The sequence below is a fragment of the Myotis daubentonii genome, chromosome 4, assembly GCF_963259705.1.
Source record: "Myotis daubentonii chromosome 4, mMyoDau2.1, whole genome shotgun sequence".
NCBI classification, from domain to species: domain Eukaryota; kingdom Metazoa; phylum Chordata; class Mammalia; order Chiroptera; family Vespertilionidae; genus Myotis; species Myotis daubentonii.
This window is the reverse complement of record NC_081843.1, coordinates 7211063-7228624: the sequence shown is the minus strand read 5'-3', so window position 1 is coordinate 7228624 and position 17562 is coordinate 7211063. Positions and strand designations below refer to the sequence as shown.

At 57.6% G+C, this 17562-nt stretch overlaps 1 protein-coding gene across 1 annotated transcript in view; it reads right to left on the bottom strand.

Annotated features, from left to right (window-relative positions):
* The window catches only part of SLC5A11 (solute carrier family 5 member 11), a 52802-nt gene extending 45607 nt beyond the window's left edge, over nt 1-7195 (bottom strand). The window contains exon 1 of the mRNA XM_059692125.1: nt 7048-7195. The gene's annotated coding sequence lies outside the window, so the exon portion shown is untranslated. The remainder of the gene's footprint in view (nt 1-7047) is intronic.
* Between the last annotated feature and the right edge of the window lie 10367 nt (nt 7196-17562).

Sequence of the window (17562 nt, the reverse complement as noted above, 5' to 3'; positions counted from 1 at the left end):
CACAGTTTCTCCAACACTGAGCCTTCTCCTCTGCAGAGCGTGGCAATGAGCGTGGCCACTTCAGGTGCTGTGAGCTGTGAAGTGCGAGCACTGCGCTTGCACAGCTGAGCTCAGTACCTTGTGGCGCTGCTACTATTCTCTATACCAGCGGTTCTCAGCCTGGGCTGCACATTAGAATCACGGGGAAGCTTTTTAAAATCCTGATTTCTGGACCTCATCCTCCGGAAATTCTGTTTCTTTGTTACTAATGTTGTGGCCCCACCCCATAACAAAGAAACACAATTTCCGAAGGATGAGGCCCAGAAACCAGGATTTTAAAAAGATTCCCAGATCTTTGAAAAGATTCTAATGTGCAGTCAAAGCTGAGAACCACTGCTCTAGAAGGTGGAGGAAGGCAAGGACACCTACTTTTCCACGGAGGAACCCAGATGCAGCACCTGACCTGGGTTTTGATGAATGAGTAGGTGGTCCTGTGTGGATGGGGCGGAGGGGCGAGGGGGGCGTTCTGGGGAGCTTTCGGGGCTGAGACCACAGCACCTGCAGACAGGGAGGTGTGATGAGCAGGACCCGTTTACAGAACCACCAGACTCTTGCCTGAGTATTAAGATGGGAGGGGAGGGGGCAGTGAGGCTGGTCAGACATGAAGGCGATCGCACAGCCCTTTGGTGTCATTTACGGATAATATAAATCAGTGGTCTCATCCTTTCATACCCGTTTTTATAACAAGTATTTCGTATTAGCCCCTAAAAAGGGCTCTGAGAGCCACAAGATTAAGGTTAAGGGTTCGGACCTACAGGACTGTCCCCACCCCCCTGCACGTCCAGGTCGTCACCTGTGCTTCCGACTGACTGGCTGCAGGTCGGAGGTTCCAGGACACGCACTCTCCTTGGGTTCAAATAACCCAGTTTGAAAATGCAGGCTCTGAAGTCAGACAGGTCCAGATCTGAGGCTGAGCTCTGCGAGCCTCCTCCCAGCATCTAACCCACCGAGGCCACAGCCTCTAACCCAGGAGGGGTCAGAGGACTCAGAGACACTTGTCTGAGAAATCAAAGGTCAGCGTTTATGAGAGAATCATGCTGCTTCAACCGGAAACTGCTCTGCCGCGCCCGGAAGACGCAAAGGGCGGGCAGATGCTTTCGACTGCGCGAAAGGGGCTCTGAAGAGAAACAGGGGACGCAGAAGCCATTGTATTCCAGAAGCACAGAATAAGGGCGAGTCTACAGACACGACTTGAGGCTTGTGCGCACCAGATGTTACATTTGTAGAAGTGCTTTGCGATTTTAAACGTTATGGGGAAGTCCAAGCAGGTGCCACGAACACCGTGCTCCTAACGTGAGGCAGAGCCCTGTGAAAACTATCTGAGACAGCGTGGGAAATAACAGCGGGGACATTCCTACATCAAAAGTACCCCAACAGGCCCTGACCGGTTTGGCTCAGTGGATAGAGCGTCGGCCTGCGGACTGAGGGGTCCCAGGTTCGATTCCGGTCAAGGGCATGTACCTTGGTTGCGGGCATATACCTTGGTTGCGGGCATATCCCCAGTAGGGGGTGTGCAGGAGGCAGCTGAATTGATGTTTCTCTCTCATCGATGTTTCTAACTCTCTATCCCTCTCCCTTCCTCTCTGTAAAAAATCAATAAAATATATTTTTTAAAAAAGTACCCCAATATATTGTGCTGTGTCAACTGGGCGTAGGTCCTAAGCATGTTTCGCCCCCCCCCACCCCCCACACACACACGTCTGGTGGGACGTCAGAAAGGCCACCTGGGGCAGCTGTGCATTTCGGGGTGGCTACCGTCTCTGGCCTCCGGGCACTAGATGCCAGTAGTGTCCCAAATCATGTGACAACCAAAAGCTGTCCCGTAAATTCTCAAAACACCTCCGCGGGGGGAGCAGCCCTGGGCCCCCTGCACAGCTGCTCTGAGCCAGGGGCGGCCATCGAGGGACTGTGGACCAGCACGTGGCGTGGCCAGGGGGGAGGCCTGACTAGAAGCAAGCAGTGGGCAGGCAGGGCGTTGGTCACTGGGTGCCTCATGACAGGGAACGTGAGGGGAGAACGGGGAGCAGTTTCCTGCTTCTGATCAGAAGGCGAACAGAGCGCCGGCTGCGGTGCAGGACTGTCCTGTCCTTGTCGCTGCAGGGCTTCACCTCTATTGCCCGTGGGACCGGGTGGCTCTGTTCCGGGGCTGGCACTGCAGGATGCGCGCAGCAGCCCTGGCCTCTACCCACCGAGGCCACAGCACTGACAGCCCCGGGTGCCCCCTGGAGACCCAGCGCGAGACCCGGAGGCCTGCACACGGCGGGGTTCACTTAGAGAAGCCGCCTGGGGAGGGGAGGGGCTCAGCGATCTGTTAGTTCCCGCCCACCCCAAGGGGAGCTTTGAACTCTCGCTGAGGCTGGGAGGAGGCTCACAGAGCTCAGCCTCAGTCCGGATCTGTCTGACTTCAGAGCCTGCATTTTCAAACTGTCAACCTGCTGCTCCCAACGATGAGAACTGAGAACAAGGGGCTTAGGAAGCAGCTTAATTGGGGGCTGAGATAGATTGTTCTAGAAGCCAGCAGGTCTAAATGGGAGGGAGGGTGAGGAGGAGCAGCACTCCGGGTCCCCCGCCCCTCCCCCAGCCCCTCTGGAAGGCCTCTGCCTGCCAGGCACCGGGAGGGGTGGGGCAGATAAACAAGTTACTCATTGCTGGTGCCGCCCCAGGCTCTTCCTGAGTCCCAGGAGGTGGGGCCTGCCGGGGCCAGGAGGGGCCGGCTGCATCCTCACCTGGGGATAGGAGCACAGACAGAGAAACCAGAGCCCAGGTGCTGCTGTCCGGCCACAAGCTCCCAGGCAGAGCTTGCAAGGTGCCCGCTCTCCAGCAAGCCCATGGCACTGCCATCGAACGCCAGGCACGCAGCCCGCCAGGCACACGTGTGCTCTTATCTCCTCCTCGCCAGCACATGACACGCCCACCCTGCAGGTGGGAAACAGGCACCAAGAGGTGCCAGTGAGCTGGGCTCTGGGCCTGCGGTGCCACTTGCTTCTAGGCCACAGTAATGACAGGTGTGGGTCTCCAGCGGAAGCTCGTTGCATCATCCAACGCTGGTGGGTCTGTCTCGTTTGTCCCTCTCGGCCCTTCTCTCCTTCCCTCCTCTCCTTCTGTCCTTGGCTCCCTTTCCCTGTGTCTCTTCCATAAGCACTCATTAGGCACCAGCTGTGTGCCAGGCCACATGCTAAGCCCTGGGGACTCAGTGACAAACACTCATTAGGCACCAGCTGTGTGCCAGGCTCCATGCTAAGGCCTGGGGACTCAGTGACAAACACTCATTAGGCACCAGCTGTGTGCCAGGCTCCATGCTAAGCCCTGGGGACTCAGTGACAACACTCATTAGGCACCAGCTGTGTGCCAGGCTCCATGCTAAGCCCTGGGGACTCAGTGACAACACTCATTAGGCACCAGCTGTGTGCCAGGCCACATGCTAAGCCCTGGGGACTCAGTGACAAACACTCATTAGGCACCAGCTGTGTGCCAGGCCACATGCTAAGCCCTGGGGACTCAGTGACAAACACTCATTAGGCACCAGCTGTGTGCCAGGCCACATGCTAAGCCCTGGGGACTCAGTGACAAACACTCATTAGGCACCAGCTGTGTGCCAGGCCACATGCTAAGCCCTGGGGACTCAGTGACAAACACTCATTAGGCACCAGCTGTGTGCCAGGCCACATGCTAAGCCCTGGGGACTCAGTGACAAACACTCATTAGGCACCAGCTGTGTGCCAGGCGCTGTGCTGGGCATGGAGGACAACGCGGTGAGCAAGGCGGACCTGGCCCGTGCAGCACGTGTGCCCAGGCCACTGGATGAAATGACACCAGGGCCTGCTGCCCCTCGCCCCGCCCAGGCGGGCACACTGGGGTGGGCTCCTGCTTCACCTTTTGCGAGGGCGCTCCCTGGATGGGAGGGCAGAGGCGTGCAAAGCAGGCTCCATAACGAAGGCTTTGTTTGCAAGAACACCCTCCCTTGTGGCCCCCGATGGGCCAAAGAACAAAAGGGAACCGGCCAGCCGCTCACCCTCTGCTCTGGGCGGGTTACATCACCCACATGGCAGATGTGGGAATTTTCCACAGCCGGCTGCGTGGGCAGGGGGCGGGGCCTGGACCGCGTTCTCTCCTGTGTGGCGTCCGCTGGTGGGGTTATTATCCTTTATAACTTGTGCCTCTGAAACATTTCATAGCGAAAGTAAAAGAAACGAACAAGATTTGCAGCATAAAACCGCCCGTGTACTCAGTACATTCAGAGACACAGCCGTGCGCAGTGTTTGGCTCGGACGTGGCACAGCGGCCAAGGATCACAGACTCAGGCAGGGACGGGAGCTGGGACAGAGAGACGGGAGCCCAGGACGGCTCTCGAGCGGGGACAGTGGCCCTCCAACCACGAAGCCCAACTTCAGGCCGGCACTCTCCCGGAACGGCGGCCGTGGCCGCGTGACGAGGCGCGAGGGGCACTGCCTCTTCTCAGCTCCGAGAGAGATCACGGGCCAACAACCTTCCTGTGAATGGGCTAGTAATCCGACGCGTGTCACCGTGTCACAGGTTTGTCGAAAGCTCCTTATACAACATGACTAGGTCCAGAGGACTGGGCCTCTCCCTGCCCTTCTTATAAAACCGTTGAGGAAAAGAGCATGGGCTCTGGTCAGGAAGACCCTGGCCCCAGCTGTGAAGCACACAGCAGCCCTGAGGGTCAGGTCAGAGGCCCCCAGGGAACAGACACAGGAAACGCAGCCGGTCCTGGGCCAGGGCCACCCCACTAAAGCACCGATGCGGGCTCCTCCCCGGCCTCCCCGAGCTGCTAGCCCGGCCTGCTGTGGGCCCTGGCGGAACTCCAGCCGCAGCCACTCCCCTCCAGCATCCCCTGTGGTGCCCAGTGGGGTGGCTGCCTCTCCACAGCCCGGCTGGTGACCGGCTCGGGACTGGGATGCCCAGCAAGGCTGTGGTGGAGGCAGCCCAGCCGGGCGGGTCCACTGTGGGAGGTGGAGTGGACACTGGGCCTGGACCTGCAGAGGGAGGAGCTGAAGGACCACTCTGCCAGCCTGAGCAGCGGGTGCTCTGGGCTCATCGGCGACTGGTCCTTAGACAAAGGCCGGGAGGACGATCCCGGGGACTTTGGTTGGAGCAGAGGCCACACCGTCCCCGGCCCGTTGGGAAGGGCCACATGCTGGCATTTAGGGAAGATACCGCGGGCAGGGCAGGGTGTGGCAGCTGTCCCCAGCCAGCTAACAGGAGGTCACCCCATGTGAGCGCCCCTGCCATTCTGTGTGACCTTGGGCCAGCTTCCCGCTCCACCTCCTTGGCCCTCCAGAGATGATCTCGTCTCACGGTTCCCGGGGAGACCCACCGTCACAAGAGCACCTTGTGAGTCCCCACCTGTCCATCCAAAGGCCAGCGCGGCATCTAAGTGGGGTCCAGCCGGCACTGCAGACGGAACTGTCCAAGCTGGAGACCATGCCTGTCTCCCCGAACGGCCACTTCCCCCACCCGCTTCCTAGACCAGAATCCACTGACTCTTAATCCCTTCCTATTCCACTTCCAAAGTCCAGCCTGCGTCCACCCACTGCCCTCACCTTGGCTTCTCTCACTGTCATCCAAGCCGCTCGAGCAGGAACCTCCCGTCTTGCCTCCTGGTACCACACCTGCTCCGAGTCCACCCTCACACAGAACCTCCATCAGGTAGATCAGATCACTTTCCTGCTCGAAGCACCTCTGTGCCTGCTCTGCTGTGGCCCTGTCCATCTCACACCGGCCTTCTTTTCATTCCTTGAGCAGCATTTCATACCTCAGGGCCTTTGCTATTCTGTTCCCTCTGCCTGACATGCTGTTCCCTACACTCTTGGCTTGATGAACTCCTACTCACCCTTCAGATGTCACCCCAAACAGCCTTCTCTGGACCTCAACCTAAATTTGGCCCTTACGTTATTTGTCCTGATAGCGGGCATGACTCCTCATCACCGTTGAGTCAAGCATGGCATTTGACCTGCATGACTCTCATTACTGCCTGTCCCCACTGCACTGTGCCCCCAAAGCAGTGTTAGAAAGAGAAACAGGCCCCAATGGAGTCCCTGTTGCTCAGCCCCGGCTCCAAAGCCAAGCCACGCCGCCTGCCTGCCGGCCCAGCCTCTCCCGGGAGTGGAACTTAAACCCGCCGCCTGGAACTCCCTGGTCAGCACTAGTGGGGTCATTCGCCTTCCCCGACGGGACGCTGTCCAGGCCTGAAATAATCCACTTGTTAACTTCTTAGTCCCACCCTCTTTCCGCCTAAATAAACCTCCCCCTTTGGACAACCCCTCGAAGCGCCCTTCTAGTTGCCGGAGGGGCTGCTGCCCCATTCACGAACCCCTGGATGAAGCTGATTAGACCTGCAGGAGGACGCAGTTGAATTTGAACTTTGCTCGGTAATTGCAATGCTCAGTAAATGGTTGTGAGACGGCAGCGTGGTGTTTTCCGTGCCACATGCCCTGGTGCATCGGGAACCTCCCCACCCCCCTCCACGGGACACATCCCCAGGACCCCTTTGCGGGCCACCTCTCCCAGCCGCTGCCCCGAACCATCCAGCAGAAAGCCACTGGAAATCTGGTGTCGCGGTAGCTCACAGTCCCGGGGGGTGAGTCCCAGCGCTGCCACTGAGAGGCCCGGGCCAGTTTCTAAAAGGCTCTCAGCTCCCTCTGTGATTTGTGACTGTGCCCGTTAGACCAGGCCAGGACCCGCCACCCGTGCCCAGCAGGCGCCGGTGGAAACTCCTTTTGCTCAGTCACCAGCAGCTGCACTGCAGGAACCACGGGGCTTACTGTTACGCAGATCGTCCCCTGCCCCTTCCCTGGGTCCTCAGACCTGAGGCTCAGCGGTTGGCCAGTGACTCGGCCAGTGGGAAAGGGGACCCACACCTGGTGCCACTGGCTGTGCCCACCCTCCAGACACCCATCTGCCTGCTGCCGAGGAACGCGGGCCCTGCCGCTCTGGGTCCCGTCCCCAGGCTGCTCCCAGTTCGCAAAATGATCATTGGAGGGGTCTTACCTTCCTCTGGGTGCGGGCCCCCTGCTCTGGGGTCTGGCGGCGGTTTCGGAGGCAGGAGAAGGCAGGGCGCGGTGAAGAGGGGACCGGCTTCTCCCTGCAGCCAGAGCTGGGAGGGCAGTGGCGGCCTCCCTCCTGCCAGTGAGAATCTTCTTGCAGGTCAAACTCCAAATTCCAGTGCAGCTGAGATTAGGAAAAGTGAGAATGGTCTTTCCAGGGACAGGGAGAGCTGGGCCTGTTGTAATGTACCCCGCGAATCACTCAAGGACGCCTCAAGAAGTCGAGTTAAGGAGCCACATTCATTTCAAAGCTGGGACTACGAGGGGGCAATTTGCTCTCCAAATCTCGTTGTGCCCCCCGTGGCTGAAACACCAGATTTATATAGGCAAATATCACACAGGTATTGATTACATCTCGAGGTTTGGAATGAGGAACCTGGTTTGCAAAAAGCAGTTTGTTACAGAAGCTTAGATTGAGCTGATTAGTTATCTACAAAGATTAATTATTGTTTTGGGTCTTGGGACCACTGAGTCAACGGAAACACATTATCTGGAGCCACTGGGGCAATTTGGAGTAATTGTGCTGTCCTGGCCTCCAGGTGCAGAGGAATGTGTTTTATAAAACCAGTGTGACCGCCAAAACCAGTTTGGCTCAGTGGATAGAGCGTCGGCCTGCGGACTGAAGGGTCCCAGGTTCGATTCCGGTCAAGGGCATGTGCCTGGGTTGCGGGCACATCCCCAGTAGGAGATGTGCAGGAGGCAGCTGATCGATGCTTCTCTCTCATCGATGTTTCTGACTCTCTATCTCTCTCCCTTCCTCTCTGTAAAAAATCAATAAAATATAAAAAAACAAACAAAAACCCAAAACCAGTGTGACTACTATCAATGGGGTATTCAAATTACAATCAATGGGGTATTAAATCGAATGGGATGATTTATATAGTTCAGAAAATCAAAATAACTTTTCTATTATTTTAGGAAGCAAATACTGACAGAAGCCAAGCCAGCAGGGTTAAAATATTAAACATTCACCCAACCATGGCTGCTACCATGCTTCAGGCCCAGCCCAGCCCTGACCTGGAGCTGAGACCAGCCCCTGTGGGAAGGTGGCGGCCCGAGCCCTGCCCTCAGCCTCCTGGGTCCACATTGGAAGGGCGCTCCTGGGTCTGGTCAGGGAATTGAATGGATGCCCCTCCCCTGGGAACTGCCCTGTAGGCCACTCTCAACCCTCATTCCCTTTCCTTTCGACCACATCCCACTTGCCAGGACCACAATTGTCTCTGCCCTCTGGACCTTCCCAGGATCCAGACCCGCCCAGAGAGTCCCCCCACCTGGAAAAGCCCACCTAGAGTCCTTTACAGCCTCTGGCCCCCATCCCTGGGGGCTGGCGCCATTTGGGGCTCAGCCCACCTGTCTCCAGGTGCCCTAGTAAATTTATAATTCTTACCACTTTTGTCCTGGTGCGTTCCTCCTCAGCGACCCTAACAGGCACCACCCAGCTCCACTCACCCCTCTCCCACGGGCCCGCCTCCATTCTGGGGACAGGCGGGCTTGGGACAGCTGGGGGGGGGCGGGGGCGGGGACAGATGCTGGCGGGGGAGGCAGGGGACAGAGGAACGTCCCAGGAGAGCAGTCAGTGCCGCCCGGGGCCTCTGCGGCCGGGACAGTGACCGTCTTTGTTCAGCCCCGTCCTGTGCTCTCCAGACCGAGGCGGTGCAAAGACGGGCGTCTGGAGTCGGAGCAGCTGTCAGGAGTGGCCAGGCCACGGCCGGGGTCTGTGTGGCCCACGACACCAGGACAGGCAGGGACAGAGGAAGGATTTTGCGGAGCACTCAGGGCATTCAAGACTGAAAAATAGCCCTTGTAAAACACGAGACTTTCAACAGGCTCTGATCTCCCACTGTGGTAGGATAATCTGAAGATGTGGCCACTGCAGGCCCCCGTGGCACAGGCAGCCACGCCGGAGCAGTCATGGCCACAGCCCCGAGCCTGGGCCTGGGCCTGGGCTGCAGCCCGGGCAGAGGAGCTCAGGAGGCTGGTGGCACACACACGCGCAGGTTCTGTCCAGTGCTCACCCACCTTTGCAGTCACCCTCGTAGACAGACCCTGTCATTATCTCCAGTTCACTGATGAGAAAACTCGCCCACAGGCTGCAAGCCAGTAAGCAGCAGAGCCAGGATTTGAACCCAGAGATGTGTCCACCAGACGAGGGCGGCTGGTTGCACAAAGACCCGGCAATTAAAAAGACACCAGATGAGTGGGGGCCTGCAGGGGAGTGGCCTGCCCGGGTAGGGGAGGGAGAATGGGTCGCACAGATGGACAGAAGCGGGACAGACAGACAGCCTGACACTGCGATCTGCCTCCAGAGGCACAATCCCAGGAAGGCCGAAGGGTGCGTCAGCAGCCTGGCTCTGGTCCTGAGTCCTTGGGGCCTTAGGGGCGATGAACGTGTCCCAGGGCCCTGCTGCCCACACGGGAGGCCAGCAGGTGAGTGAGGCAGGCAGCGGGGCTGTGGCCGACTGGGGAGCACGTGTCCCGGCTGAAGGGGACAGCCATTACTCAGCTCCAAATGGGGGAGCACAGGGCCAACAGGGCCAGCGACTGTGATTGTTCTAGAAAAATGGAAAGGCCAGCAATCTGTGGAACGTCTCATGATTAATAACCTGTGAGGACCGGATACGGCCACTGGCACTGGCCGGTGACCTCCGCCGGCTTCTTGATCGCCGGGCCCTGGTCCCCTCTTGGTGCTGTAAATAGGAGAAAACGATGGGGACTTTTTGGAAGTTTCTCATAAAGTTAACACATCCCTAGCCGGTGGCCCAGCAGTCCCACTCTCAGGTGTTTCTCAAGAGAAATTGAAACGGAATTTTTGGACTGGAACCCGGACTCTTTGTCCGTGGGAATGGAAGAATGAATCCACGGACAGAAGGTGGTCTAGCAAAGGCGGAGATTTACTGAAGAACAAGGACAGGCTCCCACGTGAGGAGAGGGAACGAGTCCCACAGAACGGACGCCCAGGTGGGGAGGGGGACAGGGTCCCCCTGAGTTCCTTCTCCCCAGGGCTTATAAGGGCTGCGGATCCTGGTGCCTTGATGTCCCCTCTGATTGGTCACTATCCGTAGTCTGGTTACTATAGTAACCCCTGAGCGCAAACGTCCCAGGTGAGGTCCTGCCCGCCCTCCTTCCTCATTGTTCTTTTCTTTCTGGCTTTCTTCCTTGTTCTTTATTTTGTAAATATAGACCTTGTGGGCTACTCCCAGCTCCCCGTCCTATGTAAATCCGACCGTTGCTGCTCCCTGCACCTGGCTTCCTCGTGTTGTGAAGTTGTGCCTCCTCCGTGGACCCCATTCCAAACTTCCCCTACGCCTGCCTACGCCCCTAAAGTGCCTGCTTCAGAAGGAAGCGTGTTCCCTCCCGAAGGCGGTGCCAGGTGCCCGGCGGCTTTCTCTCCCCGCCCCCACCCGCGCAGGGCCCGCCGCTCGGCCTGGCGATTACCAGGGTTTTAAGGGAAACTTACGGACACTCGCACAGGCTGCCCCCGCCGCCTCGCTGGGGCCCAACGGCTCCGTGGGGGCAGGCGGAGGTCCTGGGGCGCTGGCTGGTCCCAGGCTCGGGAAGACTCGGGAGTGCCCGGCACGGGGCACAGGAGAGCCGCTGCTTTAGGGGGGGGGGCCCGGGTGAGGCCGAGGCTATGGGGGCCCCCCGCGGACCCGGCTGGTGCCTGCAGAGCCGACCACGTGGTTCCGGGTGCAGTCCCGCCTCCAGCGACCGGAGGGGAAGGGGCTGGAGGCTGAATCCGTTGCCCAGGGCCAGTGACCAGCGAAGCCCCCGAAAACCCAAGAACGACGGCTTCCGAGGGCGTGCGGAGGGTGGACACGAGGGGACGGGGACCCCCGGAGGCATGAGCCGGCCCTCCCCCCGCCCGCGCGTCCCTCCACGGGCGCCGAGTCACCCCCTTTCCCGATGAGCGGGGTCCCCGGGCCGGGAGCCGCGGTGCGCTCCGGCGGATTGGGAAGCGCTGCCCGCCCCCTGCAGGCGGGGCCGGTGGTGGCAGCGCCGGCTGAGGCTTTCCCCGGGCGGCGGGCCGCTGTGACGGTCACGGTGAGGCCTGGGCAGCTGCCCCTGGGCACCGGCCCCGCAGCGCCCACCTCGCAGGGACGCGGGGCCCGGGAGCCCGCGGGACGCCCCTGCCTGCGCGGCCTCGAGCGGGTCCCGCCGCCACGGCGCCTGCTGCGCGTCCGGCCGCCGCGGGGCTGCAGGCTCGTTCTCGGCTGCTCGAGGCTTCGGCGGGAAAACTGCGCTCCGCCGCCGCCTTTTCGCATTTGTTTGTTTCCGGCTCCCAGAGCAGCGGCGCTCACACACCGGACGGCCCCTCAGGCGGAGGGGGTTCAGGCAGAGGGGGGACCGAGGACCTGTCCTCACGCTGCCTATCCGCTCTCAGCCGTGGATCCCCCTCCCAGCTGTGGATCCCCCTCCCAGCTGTGGATCCCCCTCCCAGCTGTGGATCCCCCCTCCCAGCTGTGGATCCCCCTCCCAGCTGTGGGTCCCCCTCCCAGCTGTGGGTCCCCCTCCCAGCTGTGGATCCCCCCTCCCAGCTGTGGATCCCCCTCCCAGCTGTGGGTCCCCCTCCCAGCTGTGGGTCCCCCTCCCAGCTGTGGATCCCCCTCCCAGCTGTGGGTCCCCCTCCCAGCTGCGGGTTCCCCTCCCAGCTGCGGATCCCCATCCCAGCTGCGGATCCCCATCCCAGCTGTGGATCCCCCTCCCAGCTGTGGATCCCCCCTCCCAGCTGTGGATCCCCCTCCCAGCTGTGGGTCCCCCTCCCAGCTGCGGGTTCCCCTCCCAGCTGCGGATCCCCATCCCAGCTGCGGATCCCCATCCCAGCTGCGGATCCCCCTCCCAGCTGTGGATCCCCCTCCCAGCTGTGGGTCCCCCTCCCAGCTGTGGATCCCCCTCCCAGCTGTGGATCCCTCTCCCAGCTGCGGATCCCCATCCCAGCTGCGGATCCCCCTCCCAGCTGTGGATCCCCCCTCCCAGCTGCGGATCCCCCTCCCAGCTGTGGATCCCCCCTCCCAGCTGTGGGTCCCCCTCCCAGCTGTGGGTGCCCGTGCATGAATCCAGATGTTCTCATCTGAAAGAGGGGACGTGGGGACATGGTGCCGAGCTGTTTCATCAGGGAGACCCAGTGAGACATCATTCTTCCTAATCCTGAGGTGTTATTTTTATCATTTCTTTCTTTCATGAATGTCCAGTCAGATTTCCAGAGGCTGCGTGGCACGGAAGGGCCAGAGCTGAGGCAGAAGCTGAGAGCCGGACACCGAAGAGGTTTGCAAATACACAAGAGATGTCACTCTTCTCACTAAATCTTTTAGGCAAATAGGTTGTTTTCATAAAAACGTTTATTTAACTGCAGTGGGTTCTTTTAAAAGGAAGGAATATCATGGTTAGCTGTTTCTTCACTTCAGTGTCATGTGGTAAAGGCCTGTAGCGGAGACTTCCGTGGCCGGAGACCACGCAGCTGCTCGGGGACAGGCCCGGGTAGCAGGTGTGCGGGGCGGCCCTGGGACACCTCGGCAGTGGGTCTGCGGGAGGTGCCGACTGCCTGGTGGGCCCGGCTCAGTGCAGAGGGCTCAACCGGGAACAAGGACTCCCCGTCAACCCATCGCTACACCGGTGGGTCTCAGCCTTCCTGATGCCGCGACCCTTTCATACAGCTCCTCATGCTGTGGTGACCCCCAACCATAAAATTATTTTCGTGGCTACTTCATAACTGTAATTTTGCTACTGTTATGAATCGTAATGTAAATATCTGATATGCAGGATGTATTTTCATCATTACAGACTGAACATAATTAAAGCATAGTGATTCATCACAAAACAATATGTAATTATATATGTGTTTTCCGATGGTCTTAGGCAACCCCTGTGAAAGGGTCGTTCGACCCCCAAAGGGGTCGCGACCCACAGGTTGAGAACCGCTGCTCTAGCGGGAGCAGGTAGGGGAGCCAGCCTCAGGGCGCCACCACCAGTGCCGCCTGGGCTCAGGGAGGCCTGGACCGGCCCCAGCGCAGGGCCGGCGGCCTTCAGGGTCCAGTTCAATCCTGGCCGGACCAAGTTGGCAGCTTTGGCAAGTGACTTCACCTCCCTGTGCCTCAGTCTCCCCACCTGTCAAATAGTCAGGGCCGTAAAGATTGAATGGCAGGGTGCCCAGCGGGGGCTGTTCGGAGCCGAGGGATGTGGTCCAAGCAGCGGCTGCCTCTCCTGCATGGGGCCGGGGTGGGGGGCTGGAGGGTGGGGGGTGAGGGGTGGGGGGGCGGGGGGAGCTCCAGGCTGTGCCTCCTCCAGGCCCCACCCAAGGAGGCCCGCCCGAGTGCCAGTGCGAGGCACAGCTGCTCATTCCGTCATTGTGAGGAGCAGCTCCCCTCCCTTCGTGGCTTTCGGGCGGGTATTTCATGAGATCTGCACGAGTCAGGTTAACAGGAGAAAATAACCAATTTCCGTTACGCACACACGCATGGGGAGCCCACGTGCCCCAGAGGTTCAGCCACAGAAAGGGACCCAGGCGTGGGGAGGGGCCAGGCCCACATGTAGATTCTGTCAGAGGAAACGTGTCTCCACGGCCTTCAGCTCAGAATAGCCCACAGGCCCGGTGGCACGTGCTGGGCAGACTTGTTTCAGCCCCCGGTCCCGCCAGGAGCCGCCTGAGGGGAACCGTCTGGAAGCTGGGCTGCTGGGTTTCGAAGGTCTGGCTCGCAGCCTCTTCTGGTGCCGGCGCCAGGGACAGCCTGAGATGCTCCCGGCCTGTAGCCGAGGGTCTCCCGGGCCTCCCGCCACCTAAGAGATGCCTCACATCTGCGCTGTGCCTGTTGGGGTCCCCTCCCAGCCCCCCTCAGCGCGGCTGTGGGAGAGGGCAGTGTCCTCAGCGCTCCAGCCAAAATGGGGGGAGGGCCCGGGAACAGTGAGTTTGGAGGCTCAGCCAGAGAGTGGGGGAGACTGGGAGAATTCAGGATCCATCCAGTTTTCAGGCAGAAACAAAACTGAAAAGACAGCGAACCAGTGAACAGCCCCAGAATCCAGTGCCCGCAGAGGTATTCTACTGACATACGAATTTCCTCTGTGAAATCACCCTCATTTTATCAAAGATAGCCAAATTAAGACTAATTCATTTGCAAAATAAATCAAGTTTCAATAAGTTTGGCCTGATTATTGGTATAAGTCCAGCAAGAATAGTAATTAAAACACATAGACTCTTTTATTTTATTTTTAAAATATTTTTATTGATTTGAGAGAGGAAGGGAGAGGGATAGAAACATCAATGATGAGAGAGAATCATTGATCTGCTGCCTCCTACACTCCCGTCCCCCACCCCCCACTGGGGATTGAGCCCAAAACCCACAACTCAGGCATGTGCCCTTTCCAGGAATCGAACTGTGACCTCCTGGTTCATAGGTCGATGCTCAACCACTGAGCCACGCCAGCCGGGCAAACCAATTAATTTTAATTTACTAAATATCTCATATTTGTAACACAGATAGACACACACAGAGACACAGAGACCTTTTAGCCACGAGACAGGCACAATAATGCAACATTCACCAGCTTGTGAAAGAACCAGTTGGATCCAAGCTGAGGTTCTGGCAGATGGGACAAGTGAAAGCTATTTCTTATTAATATTTATGGAGAAGACAATCTCATGGAAGCTATGGCTAGATCTGGGACCAGGGTGCTTCTATGTCAGCTTGCACTTTTTAACCCTGCCTCCCCTCTCTGCTGTCTTAGGAACAGAGGGTGGTAAAGGCAGGCAGGCTTTGAATGGCGTCCAAATGGCCTTTGGCAGAAAAAGATGCCCTCCCCACTGGGCCATCCTGTTTTCTCTATTTCGCCCTTATGAATATTTTAAGAACAGGCCTTTCGTCCTGGTCATTTTATTCGGAAGCCCTTGCTTTCTAATTGCACTTTTAAACGATCTAATCCAGCACTTCTCAACCTGTGAGTGGTGAACAATGAAAATACATCCTGCACATCAGATATTTACATGACGATTCATAACAGTAGCAACATCACAGTTATGAAGTAGCAACGAAAATAATTTTATGGTTGGGGGTCACCACAACATGAGGAACTGTATGAAAGGGTCACGGCATTAGGAAGGTTGAGAACCACAATTATTGGCACATTCCTCACAATTGCCATGGAATCTTAGGTTGTGGTTTCCCTGAGAGCTGGCCACTATCTGGTTGGACCACAGCCGAAATGGAGTTTGTCCTGGCCGTCCGTATCTTGGAGCTTCCTACCTCACCAAGCTGTGTTCTTGGGACATAAAATGTTTACGTTGTCTTTAAGTAAGCTTTTGCCACTCTTTTTCTTTCATTTATCTTAAGTTCAGGACAATTGTATTTCGCATGACCTGGCTTTTTAATTTTTTACTAGAGGCCCAGTGCACAAATTCGTGCATGAGTAGGAGGTGGGCTGGCGGGGGGGAGGGGCCATGGGTGGTTGGCCAGCCGGCATGCCCCCCGATTGGGGTGTTGGGAGCCAATTGGGGGCAGGTGGCCGGGGATGGGGGGCAAATAGGGGCCTGGATCAGGCTGGTTGGCTGCCGGGTGCGTGTCATAGCCACCAGTTGTTCTGGTTGTTCCGCTGTTCTGGTCTCTGTGCTTTTATATATATAGATTTTTAAAAACTATCTGCAAATGTCTCTTCTCACTGGCTAGGATGTGATGGTGGGAGGGAGCTCTCTTGGCCCATGCAGATGAAAGAGACATTTCAAAGATGGAAGGAGCCTGGGACCAGCCCTGCAGCCTTACAGCGGGGGCTCGGGGATAGCCCGCAGCGGCGTCTCTGGCCAGCTGGAGAACCCCATTCTCAATAATTAGCCCACCAAGCAGCATCAGCCGACCCAGGCCCGCGAAGCCTGACTCTGCATTCTAACGAGATCCCCAGGAGGCTGATCCATGCACCCTGGAGTTTGAGAAGAACTGCTCTGACACAGTAGGGAAGGGTTTTGGTTGTTCTCAGTCTGCGATGGCAAGCAAGGTTGCAGTGACTATGGTCGATGCACTTACTCTCTGGGATAGAGCTCCGAGGTCAGATCCTGGACAGGGATTGCTGGTCCCTGGAAGAGGGACCTTTACCAAAGTTTTTTGTCACAATATTTGTATTGATTTTAGAGAGAGAGGAAGGGGAAGGGAGAGAGTAAAGCATCGATCAGTTGCCTCCTGCACACTCCCACCTGGGATCGAGCCCCCAACCCAGACATGTGCCCTGACCAGGAATCAAACTAGCAACCTTTTGGTGCACGGGACGACAGCCAGCTTGATTTGTTTGACTTGATTTGTTTGGCTATTTTCTATTTTGTTTTTTAAGATTTAATTACGACAGAACTTAGAACAGAATCAACAAGACAGAACTCATGAGACAGAATTCAGAAGACAGAACTTCAGACACAGAACTGAGAACACAGGGCTTGGAAGACAGGACCAAGAGAGACAGAGCCTAGGCACAGAACCTACACAGAACATTCTCTAGAGACAGAAGAACTTCACTGGAGAGAGCATGCCGGAGGATCCTGGACAGGGACTGGCCTCGGAGCTTTGAGGAAAAGCCTGGCAAGAGAGCATGGCAGGGGATCCTGGACTGAACCTGACTACAGAAATTGGCAAGAGAACCTGACTAGAACCTGGTGACCAAACCTGGCTGGAGAAGTCCCTGTGTCATTCCTTCTTCGCCGACTCCGTCCACGCCTTTGGGGACCCCTGGACCTGCTGGGGTTGGACCCCGGCAGTATTAGTAAGTTATATTATTATAGGCATACTATAAATTAGTTAGCATTTATACATTTTCTAGGATCTTTTATTGTTACTTATTTTTAAATGAGTGCTTCAGAATTTCAAGCTACATTCTTGCCAAAGAACTTTTGAAACAGAGTCCCTCGGGAGAACCAAGATGGCGGCATAGGTTAACGCTGGAGTTTGCTGCTTTGAACAACTACTTCAAAAGTGAAACCAAAAAACGGAAGGGACATCACCCAGAACCACAGGAACGCTGGCTGAGTGGAAGTCCTACAACTAGGAGGAAAGAGAAACGCACACGGACACTCAGAGGAGGCGCAGTGCTGAAGTCAAATTCTGAGGTGCGGAGTGCGCGGAGCGGGCTGGCGGCGGAGGGCGCGGTTGTTGTTTTCAATCGGGAGGGAGTCGCAGACTCTGAGCACCAGATCCGGGCGAGTCTTTAGGGACCCAGACTCAAACGGGAGAAGCGGGACTGTCTGGCTTCGGTCAGAGCGAGTGCAGCTTTCTCTCCGAGCTTTGCAGCGGGTGCTGGGACTCAGAGAGGCAGAGCCCCTTGGGACAGGACTGAGAGCCACCATAACTGCTCTCTCCGGCCCACCCTGTTGATCCTGTGCGACCCGCCCCGCCCAAGCCCTGCACAGAGGCATTTGCCGGATAGCCTCAGGCAAAGGCTAGATTAGCACCTCCCTAGAGGACAGAAGTTCTCTCACTGCTGACACAGCTGATTCTCA